General features: G+C 52.8%; 1 protein-coding gene across 1 annotated transcript in view; it reads right to left on the reverse strand.

Annotated features, from left to right (window-relative positions):
* The window catches only part of LOC144111261 (latrophilin Cirl-like), a gene marked incomplete in the record, with an annotated part of 48,564 nt that extends 35,927 nt beyond the window's left edge, over positions 1 to 12,637 (reverse strand). Inside the window, 1 exon segment of the mRNA XM_077644492.1 lies at positions 12,544 to 12,637.
* Between the last annotated feature and the right edge of the window lie 1,905 nt (positions 12,638 to 14,542).

Genomic DNA, 14,542 nt, shown 5'->3' on the forward strand with positions numbered 1-14,542 from the left:
GAGGAACCATGCTGGCTGTAGAGGAGGATGCTTTACAGGAGACAAGTAGGCTGGCGGCGTCGCGACGCTGTATGCCATAAAGGAAAAATCCGAGAACGTTATCTTATTAGCTATACAAAGGAACTTTTTACGCGCCGTGGGATGTTAAGGAGTGTGGTAGTTTGTTTAAGCATGAAACGCCTTTTAGCGCCCGTTTTCGGCGCGCCCGGGACAGAAGAGAGGGAAAACACGGAGGCGAACCTAAACGAAATTTGGCGAAACTTTTAGTTCACTCCCTGGTGTCTGCATGCTGCGCTGGCATGCGTCAATAACAGCGTCTCTAGAATGCGTTATGCGGACTACTGCGCATGCACCGGCCGCGCAGCTAATCGCAGCGTCGGACTGACAACATAGGCGCGTCGCAGCGAACAGCTCCTTTAACCCTTCCCTTACGGCGCGGTTCAGGTGTCCAACGATATATGAGACAGATACTGCCCCATTTCCTTTTCCCAAAAACCAATTATTATTATTATTATTAGCCCCAGCGATTGCTGCAGAAACTGATATGCCCCCCCCCCTTTTCTTCCTCCCACACCCGTAAAAAATAAATATAGAAAATTGAAACAAAACACGCGACGCAGCAAACACTGTCTCTCTAAAAATGCCGCCACTGTAATTTCGCTGCGCTCAAGATTAGGCGCTCAACCGACTGAGACGCACCAAGAATGCAGCTGTCACTACTTCGCTTGAGGCGGCGGCATCGTTCAGCCTCCCATTCGTTTTACGCGCCAAAACCTGTAACTCGAATACTCGGCAGTTTCGCACGCTAAGCAAAACCACGCAAACAAGTGTTCCTCAATGAACGTTTGCCTCATACTTTTTTTTTTTTGTATTCGGACGTGCGCTCGCTCTCTCGCTGTCGAAGCGTGTAGAAGATTGTTCACATCCCTCCCCCCCCCCCCCCCCCTTTTTTTTCGAAGATGCTGATTTCAGAGCACGCAGACTACTGGGAAACAAAGGCTGACAGCCGGGCAGGTTCAGTTTAACACCTCCCTGGTCGCACCTTCAAGCAGAAAGTTACAGGCTGCTCTTTGCCTACGAGACGCGAAACCAACGAAGCCCCGCTTTGCACAAATGCGTGCAAAAAGGGAAAAAGAAATAGATACATAAAAAAAACGGAACAAACCATAAGCATCACCGAGCCACGGAGATACTTGCAACATCCTCCTTTCTCACGATGTCTGCGACCACGTAGTGCGATTCACATATCGAGATCAAAAAGTTACAACACAAAAAATGGCTGGTCTACAAGAAGGCAATCTCGACGAACACGGGACGGAGGACACACACATACGGGGGGTGGGGGGGCTCTTCTTGTGTATGTGTCCGAGCATAAGCGGCGAAAGCGGGTATAGACGGCTGAAAAAGAAAAAAAAAGCGAAACTACGAATGAAGGAGAAGAAGACGGGGAGAAGAAGTCTCACGCCCCCTGCCGGAGCTGGCCGCCCACCGCTGTTCGACGAGGAGCAAGAACAATGCGCAGTTTAGAGCGCGCCTTCGACGCCTCACAGGTGGCGCCCGAGGCACAAACTGCTTCCCCTTCTATGCAGCTCCGCTTTCCCCACATCCGGTCGACAGCCGGGAACAGGTAATTTGGACGCGACACAACAGCTTCGCCTCGCCTCAGCGAAAATACCCAAGGCGAGCTTGAAAGCGAGTCGAGCGCTTACAGCGGTTGAGGGAAGCTGGAACAATTTGGGTGTCTTTTCGAAGCGCACCTCCTCTTGCGCTCCTGCCATACAGTCTCCAAAGGGATGGGAACGGAGCGGACTTTTGCTTTTCACAGCGAATACGGAATTTCCGAACAAAGCAAACAAAGAGGGCGCTACTGTTCCTAATGGCCCGCGCTCTCCATCTCTGCCCACCTTCTCACGCGTGCTTGTTTCTTCTTCCAACGTTCGCTTTCCATTGGCGCTAAAGCGTGACGCCTCAAAGAACGCGCCAGTAACCACGCGATGTCAGCGCTCAGCTGACATTCACGAAGCTTCTTGGAGCAGCATCGCGCTTACATCGCAGGCCCTCTTTCTAGTGCTCGGCACGTTGAGTACTGCCTCAAGGCATAAAATGGAACTGGTTTGCGGAATGAAGTCCGGCTAGAGGCTAAAGTGGGGTCTTTGAGCCCTTTTCTTAGCCGGTGAACTTTAGGGGGTGATCTTTAAAAGTGCTCAGAAACGCCTCCGGTCTGAGGCACTCTGCACCAGCAGGGCACACGCATTACTTCGGCAATGGCTGCTGGTATCACCGACCTACGCATCGCGATGAAAAAATAGACGGCTTGACATCGGCATAGTGATAGATGGCCTAGCTCACGGCAAAATCGTGCAATTGCCTCCAGCGCAGAGCACGCGCGCATTTGTAACTGCAGTGCAAGTGCCTGAAGCAAAGATCAAGATTCCCAGACACCACAGCGCATGTACCCGCTGCACAGGTCAAGTGCTTCCGGCGCTATCGCGATCTGCCGTCACGTGATCTAGGTGATCTCGGGCCGTAAGGGTCAAGTAGGCCGCGAAGTTAGCCTTCTCACGAGGTGGCGGTAGCAGCATCGCTATCACTATTCCTTTTACGCCTCGCACGTTGGCGAAGACTCCAGAACAAGACTTCAACACCCTTTGTTTTCTGTTGGTAAACACCGTCGACATCGCAGAAGGACCGAGAGCAGGCTGTGACCGCTACCACCGCCGCAACAAACAGCAGGAGCAGAGGGAGTTGGTGGGGGGTGTGGAGAAGTGGTTGGCGTTCCCTCGGACCAAATTCGCTTCCGCGCGCAAGGCACGGCCGCCGCCGAAGAAAACACGTCCGCAGCGTTTCGTGGCCCCCGTTGTTCGCCCGGCCTGGGAACCGGTTTCCACACCCCTCCTACTGTGGACGCCGGCCATCGTTAGGGCAGCAACGCCCTGCTCCCGCCGCCGCCGCTGCTGCTAGCTCCTGCTTGGGGGGGGGGGGGGGGGGGGGGGGGGGGGACTGAGCGCGCATGGCGGCGGCCCAGGAACTCGCGGTCGCCGTTGCGGAACTCTAGGCGTCCAGCTGCTGCAATGCAGTTCGCAGGCAAGCGCTCCAGCAGAGAGCTGGCTAGGCTGTAGCACTGTGGGCCCGCGGCCTCCTCCGACACCAGGGAGTCGACGCGGTTAGAGCTTGCTATTAGCAAGGCCTCTCGCTGAGAACAGCCTAAGCGAAGTCTCCTTAGCTGGTGCTTTCAAATTACGAAGCGGCACTTCAGAATAACGACACGCCTTCGCTTACACTAGTGCAACACGCGGCGAAGTTTAGAGATAGCTCACCCTGCATTCAAGTTGTGCTTCCAACACAAGGCTGAAAGCTGTTGAACTGGTCGGCAAACAGTGCATTCATTTGCGCGTGGTGAAGCATTAGTCCATGATTTCACTACCGCCATCTGGAGAACTCACAAAGGGCATTGCCATGAAGACCTGCCCAGAAGCCATCAATGAGGGCTTGCTCCGGGACGGTTGCAGTTCGCGCTTTATTAAAGACTCGCGTTAAGACTACGCGTATTACAAGCCTCACTGAACCCTCCAACTAAGAAACTTTTCAGAATAAATATACGGCAGCGTGCCGACTCAGTGGAATGTCTAAAAATCGAGAAAAGAGAAGCGGGACTCGCGCGCGGCTCATTCCCACCAGAAAGAAGCTCGATGGTCAGAGAGCGGCATTCGAGAAATACGACAGGAGGCTGTTTTCAGATCATCTCATCGGCATTTTATTTTTTTTTTTTTGCCATGAACTCGGAGCAATAGATGCAACGAGCTCAGATATTCCAGACTGACGAAACCATTGACTGATTGACGACTCCCACACTTCGAAATCTCACCTTTTCTCACCGTTTGCACATCAGAACGAAATCATTGGTCCGTCCCGTTTTTTTTTTTTTTTATAGTTGTGGACCTTTTTATCGGACGACGCCCCAAAATCCGGGAAACCTGTGGAAAACGAACGCTACGAAATGTCTTTGGTGAACGGCCCTCTTCATGCCCCAAAAGCAGCTGACCGCGCACAAAACGTGAAGGGGTCGGACACTCGACGCCTTAGTAAAAACAACCCCCAGGGTCACTGCGCGAGAAGCGTAGAGGAGATGTGACACTGATTACATAAACCAGAGCGGCGCGTTGGGAAGACTGACTAGACGAAGTGAGCAACGAGTCCTCTTGAGTCAAGGTCGGTGGCGACAGAGCAGCCCGCAGCAAACAAGAAAAAACTCAGTGGAACGCCTGTCCTGTACGCCTTTTTTCAAACTAGGAAAACGAGGGCGAAAGTTGACAGAAGTCTGTCATCTTCAGCTTTCAATATCCATAACCTCCGGAACAAGTGGAACCGAAGTTGTCTTATCTGCTGGCACCCCTCCTTCGCCACAGCGGCAACCTCCGCTTCAGACATGGCATTTCAAAAGCGAGCATTCGTCTGCATTCATGGCATAGACCCTGTATAGCCCACAATCGGGTACGTCTCTCATGTCTGTTTGGGAAAATATTTCCTTCGCAATTTTTTCCAGCGAAGAATATTCTCGAGCATGCCCCCCTACCGACGTAACCCGAGCCACGACTCGACTAACCAAATACGTCTGCTGAGGCCAGTGATTTCATCAGACGAAATCGCGAAAAGCTCAAGCCGCATAAGAACCATGTTCTCGTGCCGACAGGCTATAAACTTCCGTTGGTGCCTACATTAGCTTTGCTCAACGGCTCTTTGTAACCGCTCGACTACTGATCCGGAGTTCCCGGGTGCGAACCCGACCGCGGCGGCTGCGTTTTTATAGAGGAAAAACGCTAAGGCGCCCGTGTGCTGTGCGATGTCAGTGCACGTTAAAGATCCTCAGGTGGTCGAAATTATTCCGGAGCCCTCCACTACGGCGCCTATTACTTCCTTTCTTCTTTCACTCCCTCCTTTACCCCTTCCCTTACGGCGCGGTTCAGGTGTCCAACGATATATGAGACAGATACTGCGCCATTTCCTTTCCCCCCAAAAAAACAAATTATTATTATTAACCGCCGGTGGCATATGTGTACTTTTTGAGGTGCACATGAAGTCCCCTAGGGTTCCGCTAACCCTAAATGTCTCAACTTCGTCTATCAGACACTGAACATTTAACGTTGAAAGGCAGGCAAAGAGCAGAGTAGGGTTAGCGATCAAGCGCGAGTTACTGGCAGTCCAGGTGAAATCAATAAGAGGAAATAAAATGGGTAGGGCATGAATGCGGAGAACCTAGAACTGATGCCCCCTTGGGGCAACGGATAGGCGGCAGGCGCAACAGGAAACGACAGAGGGAGGTAGGCGGGTGATATTAGGGAGTTTTCGAAAACAGGGCGGCCGCAACTGGCTCAAAATAGGGAGATCAGTGGGAGAAACGTCGTGCAGCGGAAGTATAGGGACTGGTGATGATGACGAGTCGACGACACCGAACACAAACTGCATCAGCGCGTGCACCTTTTCTTTCCCCGATTCAACTAAGCCGCCAAATGCATCATCATCATCATTACTGAGGTAATAAAGCGAAGACTGGCGTTTCTCCTTAATCGTCTCGCTGTCCACACGCCGTCCTGGATAAGCCTCGGCTTTGTCAGAGGGCGCTACGGGATGGATGGAAGGTAGGAGCGTCCCTTTTGAAACGGAGTGAAGGCAGTTGCCACCATGCCCAGCTTTTTTCCCCCTTTATTTTTGTTCAACTGTGTTGCAAGCTATCAAAATTCGCCATTTTCTTTAAATACGTCTTCCTATACTTTTAACCTTATGCTACCTCTCTGCTTTTGAGCCACCAATCTTCCAATCGCTTTTTGCTGATTTCCACCGCATATTTATTCACTTCACTATTGTTATCTCTAAACCCTAGGGCCTCAGGAAGAGTGAATGTGCCAGCATCGACATCGGGATGGATACGATCACATTTTAGTATGAGGTGTTCTATTGTTTCTACAGATTTACCACACACAGTATGTGTGTCATCTTTTTCGTTAACAATAATAATAATTGGTTTTGGGGGAAAGGAACTGGCGCAGTATCTGTCTCATATATCGTTGGACACCTGAACCGCGCCGTAAGGGAAGGGTAAAGGAGGGAGTTAAAGAAGAAAGGAAGAGAGAGGTGCCGTAGTGGAGGGCTCCGGAATAATTTCGACTACCTGGGGATCTTTAACGTGCACTGACATCGCACAGCACACGGCGTTTTTCCTCCATAAAAACGCAGCCGCCGCGGTCGGGTTCGAACCCGGGAACTCCGGATCAGTAGTCGAGCGCCCGAACCACTGAGCCACCGCGGCGGGGCCATCTTCTTCGTTAAATTTCCTTTTATAGCTGCGCGTTCTAAGACATCCTGACCTAGCTTCAAAGAGTAGGGCACTGCCTCTTGATGTTATCACAAAACGCTTCCTTCCTGATCTGCCTTTTCCAGTATCGATATAGTTCTACACTATGATTCTATGCGTGCCTAGCAATAACGCCACCGAGCGGCTGGAGAGAGGGCAACAATGAAACGAAACGAATAGTGCCTCGACTGCGAGAGAGAGAGAGAGAGGAGAGAGAGAGAGAGAGGGGGAGGGAGGGAGAGAGAGAGAGAGAGAGAGAGAGAGAGAGAGCGGCGGAGAAAACCCGAGTGCCCTGAGGACACGCACTACCTGAAGCGAACATGTGAAACGCGCACTCGAATTCATACTTGATCCGAAGCGCGGTCTTTGCATCAGCGATAGATTCCCGCCTGTATTTTTTTTTTTCGTCGCCTTATCTACACAGTCGTCGGTCTTGCAGGCAGGCAGGTGCGTAAAGGGCAGCTGTCACGAGGTGAGGAGCGAAGCTTTGGCTTCAGATAATCGGTAAGGCAGACAACGCAAGCCTCACAGAGAGTTGCCGCTCTTATAGTAGTAGGTCACCTTACGCAGAAACTGCACATGAAGGGGCGATCTCGTAAGCAGAAACGCGAAGTCTGTCCAGATTAGAGACCCTCGACGTGAAGGCGCAATCGCGCCGGAAGCATCCCCATATCCTCGAAGGCCTCACGGGCGTAGCAAGCACGGGACCAGCCCTGCAGCGCCTTTCTCCCTAGTCTATCTTGACGGTGCAGATACTTAATGAAAAGAAAAAATCAAGAAAGCAAAAAAAGAAAAACATTCTACCATCCTTCTAGACCAAGCAGGATAACAACTTCACAGGAGGTCAACTCAGGACGTTTCCTAACGACGCCGTTTAACACGGGAATAAGTATCGCACTACACACATCTACTACTGCGAAACGAAGGTCGCTTGCGTTCCTTAGATAAGCGAACGGTTGCCACCGCCGACTCCACATTCCCCGCGCATTGTTTTGCGGTTGTAGCAGCGCTATAAGCTTTCGCGCGGCTTTCCACCGCTCAACAAAACAACACGCGGACGCCGCACGGAAAGCCTGCAAACTGGCATTCGCAACGCGTTCTCCGGACACCGCTCTCTTTCCCACTGAAAGAAACCCAACCACGTGGAGAGATAGAGAGGGAATAAAGAAAGAGAGAGAGGGCAAAAAGTTGGTCGGAAGAGGGCAGAAACAAAGGGGCGACTCGGCCCGAACCGGCCCCGCTGCAGCAGCAGGAGGAACAGCAGCAACAGGCTCCCATGCCGCAAGCGCGCCACACCGCCCGCTAATCTGCACAGCCAGTCACGATAAACTCGGCCGCGGCTACGGCGGCGGTGGCTGCGGGGGTCCACGGTAGTGGCGGCGGCGGCCCGCACAAAGTTTCGACCGAGGAGGGGGGGTACATAAGAGAGCGAGGAGGAAGTAAAAAGAGAGGAAGAAGGAAAATAAAGGGGGAGGGGGCCAAGATCGCGGGGACTGCTTTCGGCCGCGGCGGCGGCTTTGGCCCGTCCGCATTGTTTATCGCGCCAGCCGCGCTGGACAGCCGAGACAATGAGCGCGCCTTGATGACGGCGACGAGCGGCGAGGGAGACCCGTGCTTACGTATGCAGGCATCCGGCCGCCGCGCTGCTGCTGCTATGCTTGGGTCAGCGCTCCCTGTCAGCAGCGCCACTGGTGCGGTGACGACGGTGACGCGACCCCTCCTCCCCAGCTTCGCCTCTCCTTCGGGGGGTGCGGGGCCCGGACCGGGAAAGAAGCGGAGGCGCATGTACTGCGGAAGAAAGTTGAGACAACGCCCACACCGCCCTCGTCGCGAACGTGCTTCCGTAGAAAAAGCCGCGACGCACGCAACGGCTTTCTGGGGGCTCCAGGACCTCTTTGATGTGGAGCTGGGGTCGTTACGTGCAGGAAACTTTGAGGGAAGTAAAGCGGCTCAAAGTTACACGCTCTACGTGGGCAGCTGAGGTGCGCGGAGAGCAAAGGAGGATAGATAAGACACTCTCATACGCGATGGAAAGAAACCATGCACTGTACATCGTATAGCTTTAATATTTAGACTGTAGAAAGCTGGAACACTCAGTACCTCATTGCGCGCAGACGTTGTTTTTTTTATGGGCGAACAAAACTGGACTTTCAGGAATCGCAGTAGTAAAGGTTTTGAGCCCTGCTTGTGTGTGCGCTGTTGCACGACAGCTTATACGAAACAAGTCGGCTCATCCTGCGTCAACTACTGGGAATAGGGCGGCCCGTGAGGAGGCTCTGATGGTTTATGGTTTATGGGGGTTTAACGTCCCAAAGCGACTCAGGCTATGAGAGACGCCGTAGTGAAGGGCTCCGGAGATTTCGACCACCTGGGGTTCTTTAACGTGCACTGACATCGCACAGCACACGAGCCTCTAGAATTTCGCCTCCATCAAAATTCGACCGCCGCGGCCGGGATCGAACCCGCGTCTTTCGGGCCAGCAGCCGAGCGCCATAACCACTCAGCCACCGCGGCGGCTTGAGGAGGCTCTGAAAAATACAGATGGCTCCAACATAAAAGGGAACACATTATCCGCATTCGGCCTATGATCACTCGGTATGTCTAGGAAACAAATTTTTAATTGCGATGCATAGTTTCTGACTGGTCGGATGATGCTCACGAGATATTTTCAACTTCAATGTAGGAGTAACAACATACATTTTTTTTTGTGTGCGAACTGACTGTTCCCTTTAACATTGAAGCAAACTGTACTTCCAGTAACCACTCAGTCGGCAATGTGCATGCTACACAGGAAAAGAAATAAACATGCAACTAATGGGTTTCACGTTTATAAGGCAACGAAGCACGGTTTAGCGAACTGCTCCAGGAAAGCGAGGCGCTTATCGAACTCGTCGCAGGCAACCGCATGAGAAGCCAGTAAGTCCAGCGCTCACAGTATAGCCTGCGAACTCAGCTGGCCACCGCGGACGCATCCTAATCTGACGCGAGCCCACGAGCGGGACCCGATAAAGAACGCCGGGACCCTTATCGCCGGCCGCCGTCAAGTAGCGACGCTATCAGCGGCTCGCCGCAAAGCACTCGGCCGCACAGCAGCCGGCGGATAGACAACTCTCGCCCGGTCGGAGCAAGAATCGCTTACAAACAGCGACTACCGCATCGAGTGCGTTCTTCACTTGTCGAATCGGGTCCGAACCACCTTAGACAACGTGGTAGACATCTAAGGGATCCGCTCCAGGCGGCCTCTCACTTTGCTCCAAACGACGCCATTTTGATAGATGCTCCGGACTGAGTCACCCTCGAGAGCTGTGCCGTGAATTCGCCTGTGAGCAACTGCACTTTCTCAATTGTTTTGAAGTATGACACATTTTACCGCATAAAAGTCTCTCATGTGCGAGGCTGCAAACTGCCTTTACAATGAGGAAAGTCTCAGAACAAGTCTCTCCTGATAAGCCTGCCTGAATGAAACAATGCCACTTTTTTGCCTTATAGGCGACTTGATTTCCACTAACGGCGATATAGCTGCATAATGGTACCTTCTCAGAGCTAACCGGCAGCGTTGTGTTGCCCCTGTATAACAGCGCGGTGAGAGCAAGTGAAGGTAACAATCATATGAGAAGCCGCCGCGGTGGCTGAGTGGTTATGGCGCTCGGCTGCCGGCCCCGAAAGACGCGGGTTCGATCCCGACCGCGGCGATCGAATTTCGATGGAGGCGAAATTCTAGAGGCCCGTGTACTGTGCGATGTCAGTGCATGTAAAAGAACCCCAGGTGGTCGAAATTTCCGGAGCCCTTCACTACGGCGTCCCTCATAGCCTGAGTCGCGTTGGGACGTTAAACCCCATAAACCAACCAACCAATCATATGAGAGTTCAAAAAGCGAAAAAATTACTCTTCGGTAGCACTCTATCTAGATGCCTCGGACATGGCTCACCGCACTGGGACGGACGCTTTTGTGTAACTTGCGGGAAAAAAAAACACGAATAAAGAAATTGAAGCCCTCCGAAAAGTGCGGCGCTTATCGTCTGAACGAATGATGTGTTGTTACAACGGTCGCGAGCAACTTCCTAGCAAGGCTATACCGCAAGTTACAGATATGTCGGTGTGAAGAAGCACGCGTTGTGCATGGCCAAGAAGCCGGGTATAAATTGCAGCCAACGTCGGAGCTGTAAACGCAGAGCCCACTCGATCTCACAGCCGGTAGCAGATATCGTGGTTTATTACCCTCTCGATGCGGTCTCTTCATTGTGCCAGCGATCCGCTCCTATAGCTTTCTTTGTGCCAGCCTGCCTTCCTACTCGCATCTATTTCTTTATGTTCTACCAACAAGCGTTCCAGATTAATTTTTTTCGCGAAAAGCGAAACACAGGTTTGTTTCACTGGTTCGTTCTGGCGCCATTCTGCACGGTAGCAGATATTGACTTATAAACAGCAGTGATAAATATTGCGCGGAAGCATCAGTTTACGCAAGAAAACTAGCGGCGCGGAAGTGTTGTATTATCATTTCGCACTTTTTCCCTGCCAAAACTTAAGCCGATACCTCAGAACGCATGAAATTATGCAAGTAAATGCTAAGGCGTGCCATATGCCGCCACGTCAAGTGCACTTTTGCGAGGAGCTGATGGTCTAGGGCGCCCTGCAACACAGGACCAGAGCGCACGAACGCCACTGTAGTCATCTATAAGTGGCCTCAGGAACCAAATATGCTTTTTCTTGTGACTAGTGGTTTACGTCGGCATCTATAAGTGGCCTTGGGAACCAAACATGCACATTCTTGTGACTAGTGGTTTACGTCGGCATCTATAAGTGGCCTTTGGAACCAAACATGCGCATTCTTGTGACTATAGTGGTTTACGTCGGCATCTATAAGTGGCCTTGGGAACCAAACATGCACATTCTTGTGACTAGTGGTCTACGTCGGCATCTATAAGTGGCCTTTGGAACCAAACATGCGCATTCTTGTGACTATAGTGGTTTACGTCGGCATCTATAAGTGGCCTCGGCAACCAAATATGCGCTTTCTTGTGACTAGTGGTCTACTCCGGCACCTATAAGTGGCCTCGGCAACCAAACATGCGCATTCTTGTGACTAGTGGTCTACGTCGGCATCTATAAGTGGCCTCGGGAACCAAACATGCGCTTTCTTGTGACCAGTGGTCTACGTCGGCATCTATAAGTGGCCTCGGGAGCCAAACATGCGCTTTCTTGTGACCAGTGGTCTACGTCGGCATCTGTAAGTGCCCTCGAGAACAAAAGATGCGCTTTCTTGCGACTAGTGGTTTAAGTCGTCGTACGCCTTAAATAGCTATGACGGGTTCAGAAAGCAGCTACAAATACCGCGAGCTCATGCTCGACCACGCCGTTCAAGCGCTCTAAACAGATCTCCGCAGCCCAGTACCTTTTTCAAGCGAAGAAAGCTTCGCGCTCCTTTCATTTCGTTCTCTCTTTCCGGTCTTTGCGGACGGGGGAGAGAGGCGCTGACAGACGCGCGATGCCTGCGCGCAGCGTAGACCGAGAAACGCGGCACGCCAGATAGCCGGGACCGTGACGCAAGCACTCGCGACAGATTGGAACGCCGAGGCGCCAGCGTGTTTGCCGGGAACAGACGTCGCGCAGATGTGTGAGCAGCGCATCCATAGCGTGTGCGGGGTTCCAAAACAGTGCCAGCAACTCGACCAGTTGGCAGAGAATTCTGCGGCTCTCGAGAGCCTCCGCAGTGAAGTTAGCACGGCGGGCTAAACTTCTTGGCACCCTGAAGACTAAAGAAGCGAAGCACTAACTGGTGGTGACAGGTAAATCGCAGTGCTGTAGATGCTGCGGTCGTGCAAACATAATGGGAGCGGATTATCCGAAACCAGGTGTGTAATTTGGTGTGAATAACGCGATACATAAATTAGGTGCTGTAGATGCTGCAGTCGTGCAAACATAATGGGACCGGATTATCCGAAACGAGGTGTATAATTTGGTGTGAATAACGCGCTATATAATATGGTGTATAGATTAGGTGCCTCGTGTCAATGTGAACTCAACCGGCTGCTATGTTAACGAAAATCATGCATGCTCTCGAGTTCGGTGATGAATTCCACATTGCAGAAATTCTATGTTGTTGAATACCTATGACGTCAATGATCGTACAATTAACTAAACGAAAATAACATCACAAACATACACACAGAAAAAAAAGCGACCTCACCAGGTGTGCAAGAAGCATCTACGGCTGAGCCAGTCGTTGTTATCCCAGAGCCGCACACTTGTGAGAGAGGAAGCCCGTGACCGCCGATCAAATCCTGGTCACACTTACGTCCCGGCGAATCGGTTGCAACAGAAACGGCCGATAAACTCTCAGTCGAGCTTCACTGTCATGCTGGTCGATTCAAAGGCGCGCAGCGATCGTCACGCAGCGCAAATGCCCGCAGGTGGCCAAGCTACCTGTTGTGCGTGTCCCGCTCCTTCGGTGGCGAATTCACCGGAGGCGTATACAGTAGCAACGCGATCTTCTCCGCGTTTTAAGAGCCGAAGATCGCGTCACTGATCACGCACCCACTGTCACACACTCGCAGCACGATTCCAACAAACAAGACGATCAGTTAAGCCCTCCGGCGTGAGGCACTAGACGAGGCTCACGACCGGCGTGCTTCGGAAACAACGCAACGCGCTCCGCTCCACAGGTCAGACGGCAGCGAAACGACTCGAAAGATCCCGCGCTACACGGACTACAAGCGGCCGGCGAAGCACGGCCGAGAGCAGCGTCTGATCCGCACACGGCGCGCGCGAAGCGTCCGCGAGAGGCGCCATCGCACCGGCCGCTACCTCCTCTCTCGAACGGCGCGCACTCTCCGCCAATGGGAGGGCGAGATTGAAAAAGACGCTCCGCACTCGCCGATCCGATTGGAGGAGGGGGGACCCTTTCTCTCTCTCCGCACGCTGGAGCGCTGGAGCCGCACGCTATGGCGAGCGAAGCAACAGAAGGCAAGCGGGCACCTCTGAAGAAGAAGCGCTTGGGGCAGCGTCTGGTGCTGCCTTGCCTGTCTACAGGGGGATCGGCTTGCTTTGGCTTCGTACATTTTTTTTTTTTTGCTGCCCTAGCCGATAGCCAGGGCGAGAAAGTGGTCCCCCTTCGCCCGCTGCTCCCAGCGCTCCCGTTCATGCGCTTGCTTCGCGATCTGTTCTCCTGTTTGGCTTCCCCCCCTCCCGCACGAAGGCCCCGCCGCCTGATTTCCCCGGACCTCGCGTCGTCTCGAAGTGGCAGAAAACACTATGGCGTCGTCCAGGTTAATCAAGCAGACATGCGTCTCCCGTCCTTCCCTCCCTCGCTCCCTGCCAGCCTGACGCCTCGCGCTCTGCGGTCTCGGGGCTCCCTTGCCGGTCTTTTTGGGGCCGGCCACTCGGGTCCGGAAATGAAAACGTGTTGCTCCGGTAGCCGCCGAGGTTTCTGACGGGAGTCATATCGCGGGTCCCGTCGCCGGCTCGGCTCGCCAGTCGTCGATCCTCGTTTTGGAGACCGTCATCGGGGGGGTCGCTGTGACAGCGGAGCGGGGGCCTAATAATGCGCGCGGGGAAAGCCCCGTCTGGCCAGAGGCAGAAAGGCGTCAATCAGTGTGACGTGTGCCCGCAAGGATTGCGGGGCCACCTGAAGCGTTTGTCTTGGCAGACTGCGAGCCCCCACCGACACGCAAAAGCAGACCACGGGAGATTTTTTTTTTTTTTTGCTGAGACGGATATGTATCAACTGGCCCAGGTTGCCAGCTGCGTGTGAAGTTCCTAAACGAGGCCAATGACAGTCATGTACCGACTTCATCACTGACCGAACCGCGTTGTAGTACATGGTATACAGCTGCAGTGGCGAGCAGTACTTCTGTACAGAAGCACTGCGCACGTGCGCAGTGGTTATTGAAGAGATCTAAAAGCACAGGATCAACTGCGCATGCGCACCTGGCTACCCGCGTGGCCGTTTCGCGTATAATTTTCATTTCGGCTGGTAGATTTGCATGAGTTGCAAACACTTGAAGATTAGGTCTTTTCCAAAAATACTGATCAAAGTGTCGGCTGCCATAAATGAAGACGGCCTCCTATAAAACAACCTCACCCAAAGGCAAACCCGAACAGGAAAAGAGCCTAACATTTCAGTGTCCACAACGCTGCAGTGCTAGGGCAGCTTTCATTTTCTTTTGATGTACTGTATGCGCCTGTGTATCTGT

The sequence above is a fragment of the Amblyomma americanum genome, chromosome 11 (genome assembly GCF_052857255.1).
Source record: "Amblyomma americanum isolate KBUSLIRL-KWMA chromosome 11, ASM5285725v1, whole genome shotgun sequence".
In the NCBI taxonomy this organism is placed as follows: Eukaryota; Metazoa; Arthropoda; class Arachnida; order Ixodida; family Ixodidae; genus Amblyomma; species Amblyomma americanum.